At 33.6% G+C, this 24,554-nt stretch overlaps 1 long non-coding RNA gene across 13 annotated transcripts; it reads right to left on the bottom strand.

Moving 5' to 3' along the window:
- Positions 1-737: 737 nt before the first annotated feature.
- Positions 738-23,573, bottom strand: LOC114194718 (uncharacterized). Of its 13 annotated transcripts, XR_014984158.1 has the most exons (8): positions 22,729-23,553; positions 22,137-22,235; positions 20,911-21,162; positions 20,499-20,754; positions 20,042-20,100; positions 19,806-19,928; positions 16,909-17,197; positions 7,193-9,467 (listed from the first exon to the last, which is right to left on the bottom strand). It is a non-coding gene; the product is annotated as an uncharacterized LOC114194718 (long non-coding RNA). The 13 variants fall into 13 exon arrangements; XR_014984157.1 differs by adding an exon at positions 738-1,060 and having other exon boundaries at positions 7,419-9,467; positions 19,806-20,754; positions 22,729-23,548; XR_014984151.1 differs by having other exon boundaries at positions 19,806-20,754; positions 22,729-23,039; positions 23,473-23,573.
- Positions 23,574-24,554: the final 981 nt, after the last annotated feature.

Here is a 24,554-nt window from a genome sequence, read left to right as displayed (position 1 = left end):
AATTCTCCACATAAACACTGTAGAATTCAAAATAACCTAGTTGAAACTAATTATCAAAGCCACTATCACTACTCAACTCATTATAACGCACCAGACTAGCTAAAAATGTAAAACTGTATTAAAATCATCTACAAAAGTTTTAAATGGTTAAAGAAAGCTAAAGACTCTAAAACTCACTAGTAAAACGTAAGAAAATCATGTGAAGACTAGGCTAAAAACTAAAAATTTTAGTATAACAATAAAAGAATATGTAATGGAACTACCTAAGCAAGATTTAAGGGACAAAAGAACACCTAAAAGCAACTCAACAAACTCTACAAAAATTCACTATTGAGAACTTAAAATGTGTGCTAAAATAAGGCTAAACATGACAACTACACCAACCTAAAAAAGGAAAATGTAAAGTGTTTATCTAGACATGTTTTAAATGCTCAAAGACTATTAAAAATTATGCTTGAAAACAGCAAAGAAACCAAAATTTTCCATTGAAAATCAGAAAATGTACTACAACTAATAACAATGAACTAGAAAAAATGTTACTAAATTTAATGTCTAATGTTAACACTACCAAACTAGCAAAATAACTATGTGAACAAATTCTATTTCACCAAACTAGCCTAAAGTTGCACTTATATATTCAAAAGAACTAAGGATGCAAAATATGACTATGTGGACCTAGAAAAAGACTTATAATAGCAAAACAGAAATAGGACACTAAGAAAGTAGAAATGAATCCATATTCTAATCTAAAATAGTAAATGAAATCATATCTACTTAATCTATAAAACAAAAAATTGGCAACTAAAACTATGACAAGAATCAAAATCAAGCATGTAAACTAACTTCAACCTAGCTAAAATAGAATTTAAAAGGAAATTTGCTATCAAAAACGAAATCTACCTAACCTATACAATTATGCAAACTTGAAACAACAATTAAAGTTGTTAATAAAACTAAAATTACAATGAATGCTAAAATAGAACCACAATGCAACTTTAAGGATATGGTCTTCAAACATTTGACTGCACTGTTGTTAGTCATGCTACCCAACCTGTAGCACCTGCAAGATTAAAGTTACAACCAAAAAAAATGAAAGTGAATTTCTAGTTTAGTTAGAAAATTTGCAGAAATTCAGCAAAAAGTTAAAAGAAGACTTGTTAGTAAACATGTTGAAAACCTAAAACAATAAACTAAATCTAAATTTGAAATGAGAACATGATAAATGTCAACAAATAAAAATTAAAACTACAAAGTTTAATTGTCTAATGAAACTATACAATAAAACCAAAACTCACAATTTAAAGCAGCGAAATCTTAAATTAAAACATGTGGCAAGAGTAAAATATTAGTTAAGGTGAAGAAACAAATATCAAATGAAGAAAAGTGAACTACACCAAAAAAACACAACAACCTAAAAAATAACATACATGTTTAATTCTCTACCTTTACTCAATTCCACTGTTTGCTAATCGAAGTAACTTCTTTTACATCTATAGGTCAAAACAACTTGGCACAAAAGTGAATCAATGAACATTTGGACTTCTCTCAACTAAAACATCATTTGAAGTTAAAATGGCAAAAGTCAACTCTAGTCAAAGCTATCAAAATCAACCTCTCACTACTCCTAGAATTATGCAAATTTGAAATATCAAGCTAAGCTAGAAATATTAGCAATGCAATACTAAAAGAAAATATAAACAAAACTACTGACACAACTTCTAATTGGTACAAGAAAGTATAGGTGTAGTCTTAAACCCGATTTCCATACACCTTTATGCAAAACTTAGATTTCACTGAAACTTATGCAAATCAACTAACACATAAACATCCAAACATTGTCATCACCCCGACAACGGTGCCTCTTGATAAACCCTTTAGTTGCATAAGGATTCAGTCAATAATCGTAGTTTCCCCCTAATGAAATATAGGGAACTACCTAAATGTCAATCCAAAGAGATTGCAAATGTGTTGAGGGCATGAGTTTGTACTCATATAATTTCTATGGGGGAAAACTAACTAAAGTAGACTTATACACCTATTAAATTTAGATTACCTACATTAGCTAACCAAGATTATACTCATAATCTTATAAATGCAATATTAAACTACTAAAACAAATGATAACCTAGATACTCCCAACTCTAATATAGGCTAACTAACTAAAAGAATTCCTAAACACGATCCTATTAACTAGTAAAAACCTCAAAAAATATGAACTTAACACATCCCCACTCTTACCTTTTTCTGAATCGTGGCCAAAATAGAAATGAAAGCACATCCTAACAAACTCACAACTCACTACCTAAACACAATTCTGCATAATTCAACTGCATCAATCCTAGCTCAAAACTACAAATGGGCATCAAACATCCAATATCATGTTTCAAAAATTTTAGCAAGTTAAAATATCTTCAATCAATCAAAACCAAGTAGGAAACAATCAAGATCAGCAGCAAAAATCATATTTGACCTACCAAGACCAGTGTTTGCACAAAACAACTCAACGTCATTTAGGCTTGTGTTTATCTCTTAACAAAAACATGCAAAATCACAATTTCATAAATTTGAAAAGATTCTAATCAGTATTAGTCAATCCAGAACACACTCTAAATCAAATCACTAGGACTTCATCTCGGTTTGTAATTGTGGTCTGGTTTTTGGGTAGAATTAAGAAAACAGACAATTTAGGATCAAATACTCATGTACAATGGCAATTTATCAGGGTGAGTCAAATTTGGCTAAGTGGCTGGAACAAACAAGGCCTAGATCATATTTAGAATGTCATCCAAGATCAAGCAACACCAAAAAGAATCAATGCAAATTCTAAAATGCAACTCTATATGAATGCAACCGCACAATCAATAATTAAGGCTTTAAAGCTCTCAATGGTTAATCTTTGTCAAAACTCAAATTCTACTTCTCTTTCATGCAAAAACTACTTATGTCAATTGAACTAAAATGCAAAAAACTACTAAAAATCATCCATTCAAATTCAAAATCTAATGACACTCTAGCAGCCAAAAGCTAAAATTAACATACCAATCATCATGAAAATCTGTGAAGAGTTAGTAAGAAGTAAAACAAAACTGCCTAGACAAGTTTTAAAAGACACAAATACCCTAAAAATCAACTTACATAATCAAACTAAACCTTAAAACAAAATTTCACTATATAGACCTACTTTATGCCACTAAAACTAAGTAAAAACAATTACTCTAATTAAACCAATAATCGAACTCCTATGAATTATCCTAACAACTTTTATCTAGCAAAATGAAACCACCAAAACCAAGAATAAGAAAAAATAACAAACAAAACAAAATATCACTACCTAAACCTACTCAATGAAAACTACTGCAAAATGTTGAAGAAATCAACATTACTCTAATGTTGAAATAATAAAATGAATCTAAACAAATTATCTAAGAAACTGAAAATATCAAAGAACAATTCTAATTACAGGAAACAGGGAAGAAAAATAGAAATGTATACTCTAGAAAAATTAACTAAATGCAACAAGAATCCATACATCTATAATCGTGGAAGCTAGCTCTACACTATATTCTATCTACTTCTACGGCATGTAAAATGCAAGGTATCTATTTGAAAAAGACAAATTCTCTCAAATCACCATTTAACAAGGATTTTCACCACTCAACCCTATGATAGCCTACGAGAAATATCGTAAACTTAAAATTGTATTACCTCACATGAGAAACGGTAAAACAAATGCCTAAGGAAGTTTAAAATGGTATAGCGAATAAAAGAAACATCTCAAATATCATAATTCACTTAATCATATGTACTTAATCTCTATAACTTTAAAATAATAACATATGAGTAAAATAAAAAATTGGCTACTAAATCTATGACAAGAATCAAAATCAAGCATGTAAACTAACTTCCTCTAGCTAAAACAAAACTTAAAAGGAAATTTCCTGCCAAAATGAAATCTACCTAACCTATACTATTAGGCAAACTTGAAACAGCAAGTAAAGTTGTTAATAAAACTAAAATTGCAATGAAAGCTAAAATAGAACCACAATGAAATTTTAAAGAGATGGTCTTAAAAAATTTGATAGCATTGTTGTTAGTCAAGCTACCCAACCTGTAGTACTAGCAAGATCAAAGTTAAAACCAAAACAAAAGAAAGTGAATTGCTAGTTTAGTTAGAAAATTGCAGAAAGTCAGTAAAAATTAAAAACAAAAGTCTTGTTAGTGAACATGTTAGTAAACCTAAAACAACAAACTAAATCTAAATATGAAATAAGAACATGATAAATGTCAATAGATCAAGATTAAAACTACAAAGTTTAACTATCTAATGAAACTTTGCACTTAGATATCTTAGAGACTTAAGATAGAAATATCAGCATACACACCAAAACAAGTAAAAGACAAAAGAGTAAGTGGCACTTTGAACCCCTTCACTCTTCCATACTACATGATAAAACTATTACAAATAGGCTGAGGAAGGGATTGCTTAATGCATTTTCTCATCAAAGCAAAATGAATTAAAAACAACATTTTCTCTTAAGTTTTTGCACCCCTTTTGTAACGTCCTAGCCGAAAATTACTTATTTAAAATTAAAATAACCAAGAATATTAGTAAACTGCATTTATTATTGAAGTACTTTCCCTTGCCGCGAAAAAAATTAAAACTTTAGTTTATACGCGCCAAAAGTTAAAAAAATTCATAAAGGCGTTCAACGCTTACAAATATAAAACTATTCATAGTAGCCGATTACAAAAATAATCCATGACAATAATCCCATGTAAAAAAATTCCCATGCTGGCCCCACTCTGGCCCTAAGTATCCACATGTCCACCTACATCAACATTTACATGATTATCGCCAAACACACATAGAAAGGGTGAGCTCAAAATAAAATATACATCACAAGGTACATTATAATAACAATTAAAAACCCTAACACTTCTGATACGCTCCAATCTCAGGCCTACACCCTTTGGTGATTACTTGATCGATCCTTGCTGCCACGAGTGTCTACTCGCCCCTCTAACTACAGGCCACCACCTAATAGTCCATATGCGGGAATAAATTTGTCATAGCCACAATCCACAACACCAAGTGGAGTTCCCCAATACGAACCGTAGTTCGTATTTGTCCCAAGACTACCAAACTCTTCAGATAACACCAAGGAGGGCAATCTTCCGGAACCCATCCGTACGAGCCACGATCTCGCACACTCCACTAGACTTCCAAAACCACCAAGCTACAACCTCGAGTGGCCACGTGTTACCCCAATACAAGTTGCACTCGTAACTAGGCCCCCAACAAAGCATCGCATCAAGACCTCCATCCAAAGCCATGTAGAATCCTCCTCGCAGTCCAACTCTGCACCTGAAACCGCTTGGCGCATCACTCGCGTTACTAGGCAGAAATTGGTTCCAGACCACCTAGCGAACACCTCATGCCGCCATGCGCCATGCGCTTTATAGAGCCTGTGCCAGATCTTTTTCGCTTGGTGGAACCAGCCCCATCGCCAAGCGCCACGTAATTCTAGTTGCCACTACCACTATTTTGGCCCATATTGCCTAGCGGCTCATCCCGCGTCGCCAAGCGCCATACCAGTAGCGCCAATGCTACTAGTTTTTGACATTTTTAGCGGGTTCTAAAGAACCTCAAGCACTCAACACACAAGCCATAACATCAAGTATGATTTCCAGTCACATTCACATGACTGAATCATAGTCCCACACAATCATATATATATATATATATATATCATGGATTCCTTACCACGCAATCCACAACCAACAAGCCATGCTTCACAATTTTCACATTTCAAAGTTAATACTTTTATCTATAGAAACTAGATATAACCATTGCACATATCATAATCTCCTTTACGTAAAAAAAATTAAAATTCAAGTAATCGCAACTAATAATTAATATATGAAATAGTCAATATACACGATTATATCACAACACTTTCCACATTTATATAATATACTACTCTGTTCAGTACATACACTCCATCCATTTATTTTTACATATTGTGCAGCTATTTAATATTTTCAAGTCCTTCAAAGACCCTCTCCTTGAACTTTTATATGCAATACACAGTACCATAACTCCACTGTTCCAAATGTCTCATAATAAAAAATTTAATGTTATCACAATTACTTCATATTTTAAAAAAACCATATATACTCCTTAACATTTCTAAAATCTTATTCCAGATACTTTAACTTTTATAACTGCATATTTTATTAATTCAATCAAACAAACTTTTATCCTAATAAAAATAAATAAAAATATTTATAAAGCATCTAACCACTGCTTAGAGAAATGATTCCCATTTATATATTTATATAAGAAGCAATGTATACCATATATATTAATTATAATATATTGTAAAGATATATAAAAGTTAATATCATCCTAAAATTACATTTCCTGTGCGCACCAATTCACGTATTCTACCAAACAATATAAACTTATGTTTTTGTTTTGGAACCACAAGTTAATACCAATAAAACATCATATAAAATATCTCTCATATAACACCAAAATAGGAAGAATCCTATTACTCCAAAACGGAAAAAAATTCCAAGACATTCATAAAATCAAGTCAAACTAAAAGTTGCACTCCTACGATTATTACCCGCAAGATAAAAAATATATCAACATATTTTATAACACGAAGAATCCTTTATATATATGATGCTGCATTGTTCCAAATATATAAGTAAATATAATATACTCTTTAGCTTTCGGTTAACATATTATATCAATAAAAAAATTACTTTGATACCTATGTCTAAACAAAACTTGGTGTACGAAAACTCTATGTTATTGTACATAATCTAGATTCGAACACTGACACCACACCACCCACAAACCCACTGCGTCACATACAATCAACTTTCTTTTTCGATTTCACACCAGTACTGTTTTAACCAAATTTAATTAAAACTATAATGCAGGTATGAAAAAAAAAAAACCCTTAGGTCCAAATGCACTTAAAAAATAATAATTCTAAATTTAAAACAAAAAAAACAATTACAAAACCACAATCAAACTTCTGTCCAGATTGTGGAACCCATCTCCCGCTCTTGATCTCCTCAATTCGTTCCCAAGGCATCAAAAAATAATATTATGATTTTACTTTAACCAAGATTTGAACCCATAACCTCTCAACAACCAAGTACATGCACAACCATCAAGCCAAATCATGTTTCTTGATAACTCATACTTATTTATGATTTTATCTTACTACTCTAGTCTGAAGCATACAAGCAAAACAATAAAACACAATCAAGTACTTCCAACCACTTAAGCTAATACTTTTTCAAGTGACAAGTCCAAGCATTAAATGCTATAAAGATTCTCACTACCCACGTTTATTAAATAATTATTTATTTAATTATCTAAATTTCTCGGGTCTTACACTTTCCACCCCATTTCTTGCTCTCAGAGTCCAGCTCTATTTGTGTTTCACCGAAGATGTTTCTCCTAACAGCAGCTCCAAAGTTCCTTCAATATGAAAATTGACACCTAGTAATGCCTCAAATGTGAGTTTTCCAAGTAATCAAATAGGAACAAGGGAAGCCAAAATTATTCTTCCACAAGAGAGAATAGAATAACAGAAAAGCAAGAAAAGGCTCAAATTAGAAATAAGGACAACAACAAATGATAGAGTTAATGGATATACTCTATAGAAAAATCAAGAATGACAGCAAGAAAATAACGCAAAGCAACAAGGAGGCAATCAAAATGAACCAAATGAAATGGTCTAGTTTATGATTAAGAAAACCAAAATCAAACTAAGAGACGGAAAGAAGTTGAATTTTGAGCATATGCAATTGTAACTGAAATGTTAAGATGTTGTGAACTGCACTACACATTTTCTTTTCACTCTATAATGGTTCAAACAATGCTTTCAACTTCTCTTTTCAGATTTTCTCATCATGTCTTTTCACTTTTTTTTTTCATTTCTTTTCCAACTCTCAAAAGTCCTCTAAACAGCAACAACTCACAACAACTTTAAAATGCCACTTCAAATTCAACTAGCAAATGCATATGACGGATTTAAAATAATTTAACTAAAATATTTTTGAAAGAACACACAAGGTTAGATAAGGCTCTCGGCCGGTGAAAAAAAACTCAACAATATGCAGTAGAATGTGAGTAAACCAAAATCCACTCAGTATGAATCAGTTTCAAACAAGGTTCTGTTAACACAAAAACTACAAAGCAAAACAGAACTAGGTCATACTACTGCATTTAAGATATGCATCACAATTTTCAACCAGCTTTTCGGCCAAGCCTTAAAAAGATCACTTAATCAAAATGGACAACACACTGGAAGAAGATAGAAACACAGTACAACAACCAAATCTGTTAAACAAAGACTAAGCAAGATTCATTTTTAGGCATAAAATTCAGCCAAGGTATTCAACTTAGCAAGCTGAAATGCTTTCAAAAAATAGCTCGGTGATTTGAAACAGTTGCAATCGTGAAACTATTATCAAAATCGAACTGTTAAACCAGAGTTGTTTCTATCACAAGACCTCACACCAATACTGGAATGAAAACACGGTATTGGTTTTAATTCAAATCACATGGCCAAAGCACAAAAATCAACACTGTAAAAAAGTTTTTCAAAGACTGCAAATGACTCATCAAAGGCATACAAAACAAGTATAGGAATTTGTTTTCAAAATAGCATAACAAAGTCAGCACTGGAAAACTGAAATAAAAGTGTTGGCGCAACCTATGCATTCAACTAAACCAAATAATGTTTTCACATGAGTAATCTGAACATAGCCAGATATATCAATTCAATGAAACAAACATGGTTTGGTTAACACAACCAATGGTCAGAGAATTGATTTCCATATCAACAATGGTTCAAACAGCCACAAAGACTCAAATTTAGCTTCAAAAGATTTTAACACCAGTAGAAAAATACTAAAGAATGAAGTATTCAGAATACTTACTACGGTATATTAGCAAATATAGAACTCCAAAGACATTGAAACTACATAATCATATATGAAGAACACGGAATAACACACAAACTAAACATATTCAGAATACTCACAAATCCAGACAGAACACGAAACTACGTATACATCGGAAACAACATCTATTGATTGATGAACATATAAAACAGGGTTACATAAAAATTTAAGACAAAACACGAGATTATAAAAATTAAAGCTAAGTAAGAAAATCATAATCAAAGATGTTCCTGCACAGAACAAACAAGATAAGTTAAGCACAAGTGTCACCTTACCCGTGTATGTGCCACCTTACCCGTGTAGTCCGCTATACAATTCATGCATGTTACACACGCAAAAGAGACAGCTCCCCTAACCTGGAGTTTTTAGTCAAAAATTGAGAAGTTCGAACGCTCATCCTCAAGCCTTCTCCCAATTCTATAGGGCTACCCCATTCTGCTAGGTTCTCTCTACCTTTCCACATTCATTCCAAGCTAAATTTAGCAAAAATAAAGGTTAATTTTTGTCTACCAAGGTTTGAACTTGTGACCCTCCACTCATAATGTCAAAGCACAACCACTATGCCAATTCACATTTAATGATACATTCCAACCAATATAAGTTTACATTACCAATTCCATGCTCATACATAATATTAAAATTAATAATAAAACAATAACACGTAATCAAACCCAAGTCCTCTCACACAATCAAAGTACTCTCAACCACTTAAGCTAGTACTTTTCCACGTTACATCAAACAATAATTAATGTCATAAAGGCTCTTTCTACTCGCATTTATAAATTAATTAATTAATTTCATGGGTCTTACAACTGTTCTCTCATGCAACAGTCCAATAACACATCCCAAACAACACAATACAACATTTTAAAAGCTCAAAGCAATAAACAATCCATGAATCACGTAATATCATCAAAGAAATCATGAAAAAAATCAAAGCTTTAACGGAACCCTAACTTTCCTTACATGGAAAGGGCTAGTAAAGGACTTCGACACCACAATAGTGAGCACAACAACTCCAAGAACGGTTTAGGGAGCTGGAAAAACAACGGAGAGACCTTAAAATGAGCTCCCTACAGAACCCTAGTTGGGAAAACACGAAAATATCCTAAGGAAGGGATGGTACGAGATGAAGGATAACTTACGTTGAGCAAGAAAGAGCTTGAGCGAACTTGACAATGGTGAGGAATCAAACCCTAGCAGTGCTCAAGGAGACAAGAAGAGACTGTTTTTTTGAAAGTGGGGGAAAATGGAAACGTTAGAACATATTAGGGTCTAGTTTTTCTCTTTGGGCCCGCCTTTAGGCCCATTAGACTAAACGCGGCCCTTAAAATATTAGGGCAGGAAATTGGGCCTTAAGCTTATTTAAATGGGCCATAAAATCAAAGTTTATCCTTTTTATTTTTATGTAAAGCTATTTATTATGCTACTTAAAACTACACTAACTACTAATAACAACCTATTACTGTCATTAAAAAGAAAAGGCAGGAAAAAGCTTATCAGCTTTTGTCCCTTGTGTTGGTGTCGATCATATCTGGCCAGAATGCCGATATGTGCACAAAATTGCTCCTGGCCAAGCCCTCCGCTGCAACATCAACAGCTCTCCATCAAGTGAAGGTTGTTGCTTGGTGGATGAAAATGGAATAGGTACCTTTCAGGCCTAATAGCATCAAGAACTGTCAACTTCATCACTGGTAAGTTAGTAACTACCCTAGTAACATTAAAACCAGAGCAATCAGCAAGCTTAAAAACTGAAAAACCAACAACTCCTAATTCAGTGTCAGCAAAAACTACACCGGGACATCATTGACATCACACATTTTTGTTACCTTATCAACATTGAATCAAGCAAAAGTGTGAAAATTGGAACCTCCAACAGCCTCTCAACCACTTGATAAATAAAAACAAAAATAGATTTATTGGTTATAATAAAAACAAAATAACAAGCAATAAATCAATTTTATGAAATTTTTGAGTTTTACATTTTTTTTTTCATGTGTCCAAAAGGATAGGTCTATATATTTTTTCGTTTTCTCTTTTATTTCTACACTCCATTTCTATCTAAAACTTAGTTAATATAGTTGTTATCGATTTAATTTACTATAAACAATTTACTAAAAGTAGATGTTAAAAACCAAAAAGCTATTGAAACAAGTAGTTTTAATCGATAATAAAGAAAATGTTTGAAAATGAGGAAAAAATTTATAATTCTTCTATTACATTACCTCTCATCAAATTTATTAGATTTTACTTTTGTTTAACATAAAATGTAATCTGTGTATCTAATTGTGAATTTAATTTTAATCAGTAAAAAATTTAGTAAATCTTGCATATGTAAATGTTATCCCGTTCTCTTATATAAAGATCGAAATTTTAAACGAAGTTAGTTTAAAAAGAAAATTGACTGCCATTCTCTTTTACATCTATTCATTAATTCTTTTACAAAAGTAATATAGCATATTTATTGTAAGGCCAGTTTTCTAGCCTAATATTTTAAAGGCTGCCTTAAAAACTGTTGGGCCTAAAGGCTAACCCAAAGAATAAAATCTACTCCTAAGTCTGCCCTAACTCACACTTTCTACACATTTTCAGAGAACCTTGAGCTGCAGCCGTCAACCCCTCTGCTAGGATTTGTTTCCTCACCATTGTCAAGTTCGCTCGAGCTCTTTCCTACTCAACGTAAGTTACCCTTCGTCTCGTACCATCCCTCCCTAGTTATGTTTTCATATTTTCCCAGTTAGGGTTCTGTAGGGAACTCATCTTATGTTTTGTTCCACTATTTTTCCAGTTCCCTAAACTGTTTCGGAGCTGCTGTGCTCACTCTTATGGTGTCGAGGTCCCCTGCTAAACCCTTTCCAGGTAAGGGAAGTTAGAACCTTCCTGTTTGTTGGTGTGATTACGGTTGTTTTGCATTTGTTTCATGATTGGTTTAGTTGTATGTTGTTGTGGATGTATGAGTTGGTTAGCATTTTTGTTTGGGTATGAAATATGAATGTGGTAGGGAGAAACAGTGGCGAGGTTTGACACACTCGTCCAAGTGAGCCTGTCTCGCCTAGGCGACACTTGCAGGAACAGATCAGAGCTACACTTGAGCTCTCGCTCAGGCAGAAGCCCTTGTTTTGAGCGAGACATTATCTCGCTCAAGCGAGAGACGCTCGCCTACGCGAGGACACGTGAGAGCTTTGGGCTTGTTGCTCCTGTTTTAGCCCAGGCGAGGAACCTCACCTTTGGGCGAGGGGTTGTCGTGCTCAGGTGAGGAGGGCTCGCCTAAGCGAGCCATGCGAAAGCCTCCCCATGCCCCTATCACGATCTCGCCTAAGCAAGGGTCCACCGCCTAAGCGAGGGCACTCCTCTCGCCTAAGCGAGGACTCCTAACTTGAGCAAGATCTATTGCGAGTTGTGTTGTTTCCTTCACTTGGCTAAATGAAATGTTGGATTTATGATGTACCCTATATAATGTATGAGACCTGCGAAATGAAATGCATGAGATAAGTTGTGGTTATAAATTGGATTGATATGATTTCATGATCTCGGCATGTGAAACAAATGAGATGGTTGGTGTTAAAGTGGCAATGTATTGTCATGAGATGAAATTCCACAATTATGGTTTGAGAGTAATGAAAGGGTATGGAACCACTGGGAAAGAAATGAAAGAGGTGAATTATAAAGAGCTGGTATGTGATGTATATGTATATGGGTGATAAACCTTTCTGGATTGGTCTCGTATGCTTGGTCCGTGTCAGTGCGTCATTCCTTGGAAATCTCTAGGTGGGATTTCAGGGTCGTGCTTCAGTGGTCGGGACGTAATTCCATGACCCCTATTAGTGGGTGTCCATGGTGGTGCCCCATCTATATAACTTGGTAAGGATTCAAGGTAAGGATTGCATCCTGACACTCTAAGGAGTCAGTTAGTCTCACTTAGAGCGGACTGATTCTTGTGGTGAGAGTAGTAGGAGGCCTGAAACTCATTAAGGGCTAACCTTGTGTGTGAGGGAATTGATTCATTGTAACACTTGTAACACATAGCTCGGGGGTGAGTAGCTCGGGGGTGAGCAGAGGTATCCACCACAAGTGCGAGCATCCGCTGAATCCGACCAGGTTATATGTATCTGGATGAGTCGAGTCGAGTCTTAGTGTATTGATTGGAAGGTCATAACATGCTTGGATGATATATGTATATTGGACTGTGAAGGCATATCTGATTGCATGATAAAATCTTTTTGGCTCTAGCTTACCCTTTGCTTGTTTGATTGTCTTGTATGTGATTCTTCTCTTTTGCGATGATCATCAATTTATTGATGTGAGCAGAGGCGAGAGGTTCTCGCGGTCAACAGGGAAATGATGACTCCGCTGCGTAGCCCGCTTGGGCTGGATCCGGTTTTGTAGATTTTCTTTTAGGGCCACGGCCCATGTAGTATCTCTGCCCTTTAAATTCCCAAATTGATTACTATAGAATATTTGTACCTAGCTCAGTTTGACTCTGTTACTCGTTTTCGATATTTGTATGGAGTTACTTTTAATCTCCGTGACTGGGCTACGATATTATCCTAGTGTGACGCTTCATTTAATTACGTTATTAATTAAATGGGGTGTTACATTTTATATTAAATAAATTTATTTATAAATATGAATTAATTATCAATATTCACGTACTAGTAAATGGCATGTGATAAAAAAATACATTTATATTTATATTTTAGTTATTAAATTCAAAGACCATGTTTCAAATAATTGTATTCTTGTAATAATTATTTAATAGATTAAATATGTTTTTATCTTTAAACTATTTTTAAATATATGTTGTAAATTATACTTTATAATTTAATTTATTATTGTTTAAAATTTAATTTATTATTTAAAATTTAAATTATAAGTGATTTTTTTATTTTTTTTATTTTAATATATATTTTATTATTTGTAGTTTTATTTTATTTCTTATTATTTATTTTAATATTAAAATTACATTTAATTACTATAATATCTTTAATATTTATTGGATTATATATAATTTTATATAGTTTAATTTATAAAAAGTCGAATTTCAATAATTAACAAATATTTTACACTATATTTAATAATTTTTATTATTGTTTTACATTTTAATATATCTTTTTATTACTTTTAGTTTTATATTTCGTAGGCCTTGTGCCTTGTGTGCCTGGCCCGATATGTCTTGACCCCGTTGGGACTAGGGCGCTTCTCCCTACACCTCCAAGGGTTCTTTAGTACTCCCAAAATTTACTATTATACCCTTAATTAATTTATAGGTGAAAGCAGGTGAAAACGGTGGAAGAGTGTGTTGGTGAGTGAGTGTAGTGGTGTGTGTGAGTTTGTGAGTGAGTGTATATTGTGTGCTTGAGTGAGGTGAATTTTTGAATGTGAATCATGCAATCAGTTTTGAATATCACCACCATGCAATCAGTTTTCAATGTGAGTTTTTGAATGTGAATTGACTGGAACAGTTTTGAAATTGATTAAACTTTGGCAAAATTTTTGTCTCACTTCGTGTTTGTCTGAGAACTTTGGATATGTACGAGAACTTTACTTTGCATATGTAATGTGTGTTGTGTAATAGGTGAGACACTCGATTGAGGTGCCGTGTTGCATTCTTTTCTCTGATACGTGTTGCATTGTTTTTTAATTGCATTGTTTTTAAATATTCTTATCTGTTATTATGTAGTTGCCCTTGATGGGGTTGTTTGACGTATTAAAATATTTTATTTTTTTATTATAGCTCATTATGGAAGATCATCATTTTAGTTATTTGAGTTTCTTGGATTCTCAAGTGGATTCTCAACTAAATTGTAGTCTCATGTTAGACTTTTCTGATTTTGTTCATGATATCTGCAAACAAGATTATACATTTAATTTTACAACTGATGATATCTTTCCAACACGTGAAGATTTAATTAAGTGGGTTAGAGGGGTTGCTTATAATCTTGGATTTGTTGTTATTATTCTAAGATCAGATAAATATAATGGACAACCAGGAAGAAAGACCCATGTATTATTAGGTTGTGAAAGAGGTGGAAAATATAGAAATACAAATGTGATGCAGAACCGACTTTATCTAGGACAAGAAAATGTGATTGTCCCTTTAGATTGAGAGGGAGACCCATCTCTGAAGGGGAGGGATGGGTGTTGAACGTAAAATGTGGTTACCATAATCACGATGTCTCATCTACTCTAGTTGGTCACCCCTGTGCGGGTAGGTTGAAGTCTACTGAACAGTCATTGTTTGTTGATATGACTAAAAGTCAAGTAAAACCTGCAAATATACTTCTCACTCTCAAAGAAAAAGATGAGTGTAATGTTACAACTCTGAAGCAAGTGTATAATGCAAGATATAGGTACAAACGTTCAATAAGAGGTTCAAGGACTGAGTTACAACAATTAATGTTGATGTTGGAACGTGATCACTACATCCATTTTAGTAGATGTCTTGATGAATCTGATGTGGTTAGCGATCTGTTCTAGACCCATCCTGATGTTGTGAAGTTGTTAAATTCATTCAATATTGTGTTCTTAATGGATATTACTTACAAAACCAACAAATATCGGTTGCCATTGCTTGAGATTGTTGGTGTGACCTCAACAGGATTAATTTTCTCAGCCGCGTTTGCATTTTTATCTAGTGAAAAGCAAAATAATTTCATTTGGGCTCTTGAAAGGCTAAGAGGTCTATTTATGACGTCTGAGGGTAGTCCACAAGTCATTGTAACTGACAGGGATCTGGCTCTAATGAATGCTATTGGCATTGTGTTCCCTGAATGTTATCATCTTCTATGTCGTTTCCATATTCAAAATAATGTGCAGGCAAAGTGCAAAATGTTAGTGAATTCTGTTGATACATGGGATGTTGTACTGCAAGCCTGGGAGAATGTCATGGACTATAAAAATGAATTAAAGTTTAACGATTGTGTTAATCGTCTTGAGCTTGTTTGCCAGTCATGGCCTGTATTCTTTGAATATGTTAATGACTCGTGGATCATTCCTTACAAGAAATTCTTTGTGAAGGCATGGACGAACAAAGTTATGCATTTAGGGAATACAACATCAAACAGGTATGTTTGCATTTTGCTATTGATTAAATTTTTTTATTAATGGTTTATATGATTTCCTTGTATAAATTGTACTAAGGTTGAGTCTGCTCACTGGAGTCTGAAGAAAGTTCTTGGAAGTAGTATGGGAGACCTTTGTTCGTGTTGGGATGGAATTCACAACATTATTATCTTGCAACATAACGAAATTAAGGCGTCTTTTGAAAGAAGTATAAATTTGATCAGTGACTCTTACAAGGCATTGAGTTATAGAAGATTAGTGGGAAATATTTCTAGATGTGCCTTAGAACTCCTTGCTCTAGAGTTGGAAAGAGTAAAGAAGATATGCACGTGCAGCAAACTCCCATAGCTCGTTATCACAACAGCTATCATACAACTCTCTTAACCAGCTAAGTCTGACCTGTGCACCTCGACTTTGATTCAGCTCCTCACAAGCCATGGCCCGATCAACACCAAGAAGTGTCATCAAAATCTCAACTGAATCTTCATATTCAAGATTTTTAGTGGAGCAAAAATTTCCAGTGATGGGAAGATGGAGGAGCGACCAAACGTCATCTAAAGTGATAGTCATCTCCCCAATGGGTAGATGAAAAGTATTAGTCTCGGGATGCCATCTCTCCACGAAACCCAATACTAACCCAAGATCGGTATATTCATATAAAATATCGCAAAGAGGCGATAATCCAGAAGCTACCACAAATGGGAGAACAGAAGGGTGAGGACGTCCTAATTTCTTCACTTTTTTAATATGGGAGACTATTTTCACAACTCGATCCTAACATAAAAGAAACAAAAAAGAACAAAAATACATAACAACAATAAAATTAAACATTTATAAAAACTTCTTACTTACCTGACCATCCCATATCATGCGGGCAACATGATCCTAGTACGAGTCAATAAAGATGTATCAGATGGACCACCTGGAAATCCTGCACCATCGTTATCAATCCCCTACTCCTCGTCCTGAGGAACATCAAAAACCTCATGCTCAACAACATCATCCTGAACAACATTAGCCTCGTGCTGACCCCTTCTACGAGCTGAAGCTGTGGGTCTCTTCCGTGCAGCACCCTGTGTGAAACTCTCGAGTGCATCATGTGAATCACGTCTAGATAAATTTCCTCGTGTCGTAGCCATATCTATAATTCAAAGTTTGAAACATTACAATCCAATATAAATTTCCTTGTGTCCTAGCCATTTCGTTTTTGTTTTTTATCTAATTTAAAGTTTAATTATCATTTAGTTTAATTTATTTTTATAATTAAATTTATTTTTCAAAAATTTATTTAAAAATATTCTAATTAACGTTTTGTCGAATAATAACATACTTAGGTTTACACTCCAACCGTTGAACGAACGACATTGCATCAATTGTCAACGTAAAATATACTCTTTTTACTTGGTATTTGCGGTTCATGCCAAGTTGTACTTCGAAAAGGGTAATGTGCCAAGACTTAGGTTAAATACATAAGAAAAAAACACTGCATATATGAGGATAGTTTTATATTATAAATTGACAAGTCTTAGCATTGAATGTGCGTATTAAAAATGTTATAATATGCTAAGCCTAATTTTGTTCAAACAATGGTATTCAAATATATCTATGTAATATCTTTTATTGAGTTCAAATTTGATTTATATATATTATTAGTGTTGATATTTGTCAAATCCTATATAATTATTACAAAATAAGAAAATACTCATAAAACATATAAAAAATCTTTATAATATAAATGCTAATTAAATATATTTATAATAAAAAATAAGTGCAAATGTCTATAAAGTCAGTGGAGATTTGGGGAGAAACCTCATTGGTTACTTACGGAGGGAAGATGGTGGCGTCGACGTCAACTACGCTTCAGCTAGTAAGGGTTCTGGATATGCGGTGTCATTGTCGTTTAAGACAGAGAAAGAATAGCGGTGATTGGGTTGAAGGGAACGATGAAGGAGGACAAGAAAAAAAAATATATAAAATAAAAAGAAATAACAATAGAAATTTACAAAAAGAAATTCCGTTTCTGAAAGTGTAGAAACGGATTATGTAATTCGTTTCATATAAAAAATACACTAAATACAAAACGGCTTTCAGAATCCGTTTAGAAAAAAACATGAAACAGATTCTGTAATCCGTTTCACATAAACAATACACGAAACGGCATCTGTAATCCGTTTCGGAAAAACATGAAACGGCTTCTGTATTCCATTTCACATAAAATGCCAGAAACGACTTTTGTAATCCGTTTCTGAAAAAGATGAAACGGCTTTGGTATTCCGTTTCATAACACAATATATATACATGGATATAGGTTCATAAATCACTGTAAACACGAAAAAAACATTACAAATTTGAGAAAACTTAACTGGAAGAAGACGTGTGTGGATTAACTGCAGGAAGGATGGCTCTCAGTGTCGTCACGAACTCAGGTTGGTGCTTGCTGATGCTGCTGCTCGATGATCTTCTCCACAAATGAAGAAATGAAGGCAAAGAAGGAGGGAGAGGAAGCGGATAAAAGAGAACCTCTTTTAAATGTGTTTTTTAGGTCAAAGAATCAAAGAATCTTTTGGGGTGCAGAGATTCGCTGGTTGTGCAGGGGTGCAGGGGGTGCAGTGCAGGTAAGAATTTTTGTACCGTTTTCTCTCTTTCTTGATTTAACTTTTAACTTGGGCAAAATTGGAAATAAAAAAACTTTTGGGGTACAGGAGAAATGCTTTGGGATGCAGGGAGAAGCCCCCTTGGGACTATGCCTCAGCCCCTTGGTCACCCTAGTCACACTACTATAAAAGATGTGATTATTTATCAAGGTTAAAATTATAAGATTGAGCCGTTAAAAATGGTTTGAAAAAATTTTTTCTTTACAGTTCACCGTCATAATTACACATATCAAAAATAGTTTGTGATAAAAATATTCTAACTACTAATATTATTGTAAAAAAACAATAATGATTAAAAAATTACAACAAAATGTAGTCTAATTTGATTATATTTTATCATATTTTGACAATTAAAAATTACTACAAAATATATCATATTTTGACGGTTAAAAATTACCATAAAATATATTATCACAAAATATATCATATTTTTTACGGTTAAAAATCACCACAAAATATATCATATTTTAACAATTAAAAATTGTCAAAAAATATTTGAAATATTTTTTAAATTTTTTAAAATTCCAAAATATATTTTTTAATTATTATTATACTAACTCTATAACTCTAACCACCAGCATGAAATCAAGTTCTATTAGTTCTCTATTTTGCCCCTAATAATAATTATAATAATAGTCTAGAAAATGCTAAAATACTAAAAAATTATTATTATTATTATAATAATAGTCTAGAAGATGCTAAAATATTGAAAAAGGTGAAAATTATATCAGTTTCCTATTTGCAAAAACCAAACAAGCATTAAAGTCATATAATATGCACTCAAATCTAAAAAGACATTCTCCAAGGTTATCAATCCTAGTTTAACTACTTAGGTCAAAGAAGAATAGTGGATTAACATAAATAAGCAATATCTATAAAGGGGATATCAATGTTGATATTCAGATAAAAAAGACTTAAACACCAATATCACAACCAGAGCAGTGAAAGAATACACATTCTCATGATTGCTCGACATTTTACTATTTTCAAATGAACACCTGAACTTTTAGATCTTAATCGGCCACAGTTATTTATATTATTTGTTGTCTTTGCAGATGTCTCTATGAAAAACATACCATTCTATGAAAAACATACCATTATTCTCAGCATATTCAGTGTCATCCTTCATGAAAATTTGGAAGAACTTAGCATCTCTTGATGTTCAGGAACAACATAGTCTTTGTTTTTGTCTTAAAAGTGCTCAGATTGATAGTAAACCTGAAAATAAATGGATAAATAACAATTTTAGCAGAAAACCTAGATTGATAGTAAACCTGAAAAGAAGTGGCTAAACCTAATTTTTGTAACTGTAAAAATAGTATCAATAGTACCTGAGACAAATAGCCTTTGAATGTGGAGCCAATAACTAAACCTAATTAATTTTTTGTAACTGTAAAAATAATCAGTAGTTCAATCACAAAAGGGTGAAAGAGGTTCTCTAGAATTAGAGTGAAAAGGGTGAGTAGCACAGAGGTATGTTAAAAATGTGTCAAGTTTTGTTTTACAATTTACCATCACCTTCAGTTAAACTATGGACATAATAGGAGCAACTCACATAATAGGCACATGCAGATAAACTATAGACATAATAGGAGAAACCCACATAATAGGCATGCCAGTAGTATAGCTCCCTCTTTAAGCTGGCATCAATTCTTTTTAGGAGATGTTATACAACTTTCTGTATGTTTTAACAGAATGTCCTTTATGCACTATTTTGATGAGTTGAATAAATTATTTATAGACTCTTAATCGTTACCAGAAGAATCAATTTATGTACTTTACACTTACGTATAAATAACCTTTTGTATTCTTTTGTATTCTTGCAGTGGCTTTAATGCCAAGATTTCAATGATAAACAGAGCCCTCCTAAACGATGAGATCACATCTTGAGGAGAACCTGTAAGCTTCCACAACTCTGGAAGCAGTTCCACAACATTTGTCACTGTCTCTTGCAGTTTACATTCCGAAACTAAATTTTCAGGCCAACTTTCTGGTAAAGTTGATTCAACAGTGTCTAAAATTGTCTTGCATGACCGAGCAACATCTGCAAATAAGAAAAACCATAGACTTTAAACTAACTGATATTGATATATTTATTGTTGAAAGGATTCGAATGTTCCGAAACCAGAGACAGTGCAAGATCATTAGGTTAGTATGCATGGATATGGTTAAATGAGAACTAAAAGGATGAAAGAAACACCTTGAAACCTTCCTAGAGCCTACAACGATTTGGCCTTGAGAAAGATAGCTTCAAGAATTAAAGTAACAACATGCATTGACATAGGAGGCTGAGCATCACTTTGAGAACTGCGTTTATTAGGCTCAAATCTTCTAGATATAGAAACTTTAATCTTGGGAACAACGGTAGCAATATCTATTCCTTCAAACACATGAAGTGCAACTTCCTCATTGCCTTTCTGATACTCAAGTCTTCCAAGCAAAGTCTAGCTTCCTATTGTGAAACAAGTCACTTAGTCTCAAAACATCTTATAAGACTCTAACATAATCTCTTTACCACACCCTCGCTCTAATATTAGTTGATACAAACTTTCTTTCAGACATGAGTAATTATCATCTGATATTCCACACCGAAAAAGCTTCCTCAATACGATGTATAAAATTTTAATCAAAAGTTCTTCGGCTTATGTATTGCAACCTATAAATGACCTTTTTCTCAATAAATGCAGAATACCATTTACGTATCACTTAAAATATCATATGCATCACAACTCTGTTCAGAAAAGCCATTTATTATTTCTGTGTTTATGTACTTTGCACTTGGACTTATTCCAAGCTTCCCTTTTCCAAAGACTTATCATTTATAATTATGCTTCTAGCTTCCAGAAGTTAATGAAAATTGAGATTTTGGCATATCAGTTTCTTCCACATTTAATTACAACAAGTAATGCCCCACAAAACTGGAATTGAGAATTTTGAAAATTAGAGTTTATTGAAAAATACTCGTCTGAAAGTTAGTGCGAAAATCCATAGCTAAGAAATGCTGCCAAGGGGTGAAGGAAGAAAAAAACAAAAAATCAGAGCCATAAATCACTCACATTTAAGATATCAAATTGTAATTGATTTATATATATGCATAAAATAAACTTGTATACTGAGTTGACAAGGTAAATTTCAAAGGTAAGACTACAGCTTACTAGGAAATAATTACACAGACAAAGTAAATTCCTGCATTACCGCACCAACTTCCCTGACAAGTTGAGTCATAGGAATTGGTTCCTACAAATTTTGATCATATTATCAAATATAGCGCACAATTCATAGATGATCCAGCATAGAATACCAAAAGCAAACAGAGAGAGACAGAAAAGCATATGTATAATAATCATCAAGACCATAAGTATATGCAAAACAAGAACTCGATACTAAGAAAGGAAAATGTGTTGGTATAGAATTTATATACCATACTTTATATAATCGGTGATATTGCTCAGCCTGTTTCTTGCTTTTTCGAACCAAAACTCAAAGATCAGGACCATGGCACTCCAGGTAGCTTTTCCTTGTAAACTAAAAGTAGAGAATATGAAATCAGTGTCTTTGAAAGTGAGAAGAGTAAGAGTCAATATAAGCCATCCCTAGAAAATACACGGAACCATATTAGGAACTAGATTGCTGAGAAAAAGTAGAGATAAGTAGATGGAAGAAGGGTGAAATAGAGATTAGAGACTCTGGGATTTGTTTACTTAGCTAATTATCCTATTTGGTCAAAGTTTACATTTTCTTCCAAAATTCTATCAATAAAGAAGACTAATTCACTGCCAACAGGAATTCACACCCCTAGCCAACTAGAAGTTCAGATATTGAAATGTGGTCTAAATAGTTAACAATAGTATTGAACCCCTTAGGTTTTCTGTTTTAGGGTTAGTTACTAATAACTGATCCAAATCAGTTATTAGGGTTGTTTTCTGTTTCCCCTAAACCTATTTAAAGATAGGTTTTCATTTTCTCCATTGTATCAGAAATTTTACAGAAGAATAAAAGTTTAGTTTTTCTTACTTACGTTGCTATGCTTTCTCTTCCTTGTTTCTCTACCATCTCTGCATCCCACCTTCTCTTCTCTTCTCTGCTCCTTGCTCACGTCCCATGGAGATAATGGGAAACCCTGTCCAGCGAGTTCAATATGGTATCAGAGCAGGTTTTTAACCTGCTCTGCCTCTGTTGCACTCTGATCCACACTAGGCTCGAGGTTTCTTGGCATCTTTCTTGAAGATGGACAATAAAGACGTGGTCAAGACTGAGAGCACCAACCATGGAACGCACAACACTGATCTTGATCAAGCTCTCATACCCACCAGCCCTTATTACCTACACCTTGGAGAAAATTCAGGTTTGGCATTAGTTTCCACTAATTTGAATGATTCTAATTACCTCTCATGGAGCAGGAATATGCAGCGTGCTCTGCTGATCAAAAATAAGTTGAAGTTTGTCAATGGGAGCATCAAGACTCCCCTTCCTAATGATCCCATATACGAAATATGGAAAAGATGTAATGTAATGATTTTGTCATGGATTATGAGGGTTCTTTCTCCTGATATTGTTGAGAGTGTCCTATACATTGATTCTACTAAGGAACTCTGGAAAGAACTAAAAGAAAGGTTTTCTTAAGGGGGCTATTTTCAAATTTCTGATCTTTTCCAGGAGATTCACTCCATCAAGCAAGGAGAAAGGACCATAACCCAGTATTTTACAGAATTAAAGGAATTAAAGAAATTGTGGGAGGAGCTGGACTTCTTGCGTCCCTTACCAACTTGCACATGTGGAAATCCTTGTGAGTATGATCTTACTAAGGTTTTCTTGAAACAAAGAGATGTTGAACACTCTATTTGTTTTTTAAAGGGCCTAAATGATTGTTACAATAATGTCAAGACTCAAGTCTTGTTAATGGATCCCTTGCCTGGTATAAACAAAGTATTTTCTTTAATAATACAACAAGAAAGGAAATATAACAGTTCTGGATCTTTAAGTGTTGAAAATAAGGTTCTTCTTAATACTGTTGAGAAAACCAACTACAAAGTTGAAGAACAGGGTTCTTGGAAAGGTCAAGGCAGAGGAAACAACTTTCGTGGTCAAGGAAGGGGAAGAGGAAGAAACCCCAATCAAGGGAAACAATGCACATACTGCCATAAGATGAACCACACTGCTGAAGAATGTTATTCAAAGCATGGTTATCCCCCATGGTATAAACAGAGAGGAGATCAAGAAAGAAGTTACTACAATGATAAAAGTAGCAACACACAATAGACATGCAACCTAACAGTTAATGGTGATGCACAAGACTCCATTAATCAGACTTCCACCAAAGAAGTTGACACAAGTACTTCCTTGAGTACTAAACAAATACAGAAACTGCTAAGGCTTTTGGAAGACAAAGGTGAATCCAATCATGTTGTCAGCCATATTCAAAGGTCTAGCAATAATATCTCCACTCACAAGGATCGGCAAGGTAAACTCTGGATCTTTGATACAGGAGCTACTGATCATGTAACACATGATCTAAATAAGTTTTCAACATTTTATAAAATTAAACCTGTAACTGTAAGACTTCCTAAAAACTCTACAGTCATTGCTAAATATGCTGGAACAAAATATTTTACTTATGATTTCATAATCTACAATGTTCTCTACATTCCAAATTTTTCCTTTAATTTGATTTTTGTACAGTCCCTTATCAAGGACCTAAACTGCAGACTAATATTTTCTAATGAGCATTGTCAGATTCAACACAATACTTCATACAAGACGATTGGGCGTGCTAGCTTGCTAAAGGGTTTATACTACCTTGATAACTGCCCCTCCATCTCTGAGGATTATCTGCCTCTGAATATA

The sequence above is a fragment of the Vigna unguiculata genome, chromosome 8 (genome assembly GCF_037176805.1).
Source record: "Vigna unguiculata cultivar grain cowpea cultivar isolate G323 ecotype 2 chromosome 8, ASM3717680v1, whole genome shotgun sequence".
NCBI classification, from domain to species: domain Eukaryota; kingdom Viridiplantae; phylum Streptophyta; class Magnoliopsida; order Fabales; family Fabaceae; genus Vigna; species Vigna unguiculata.
The sequence above is the reverse complement of the archived record's forward strand: the minus strand, read 5'-3'. Positions and strand labels throughout refer to the sequence as shown.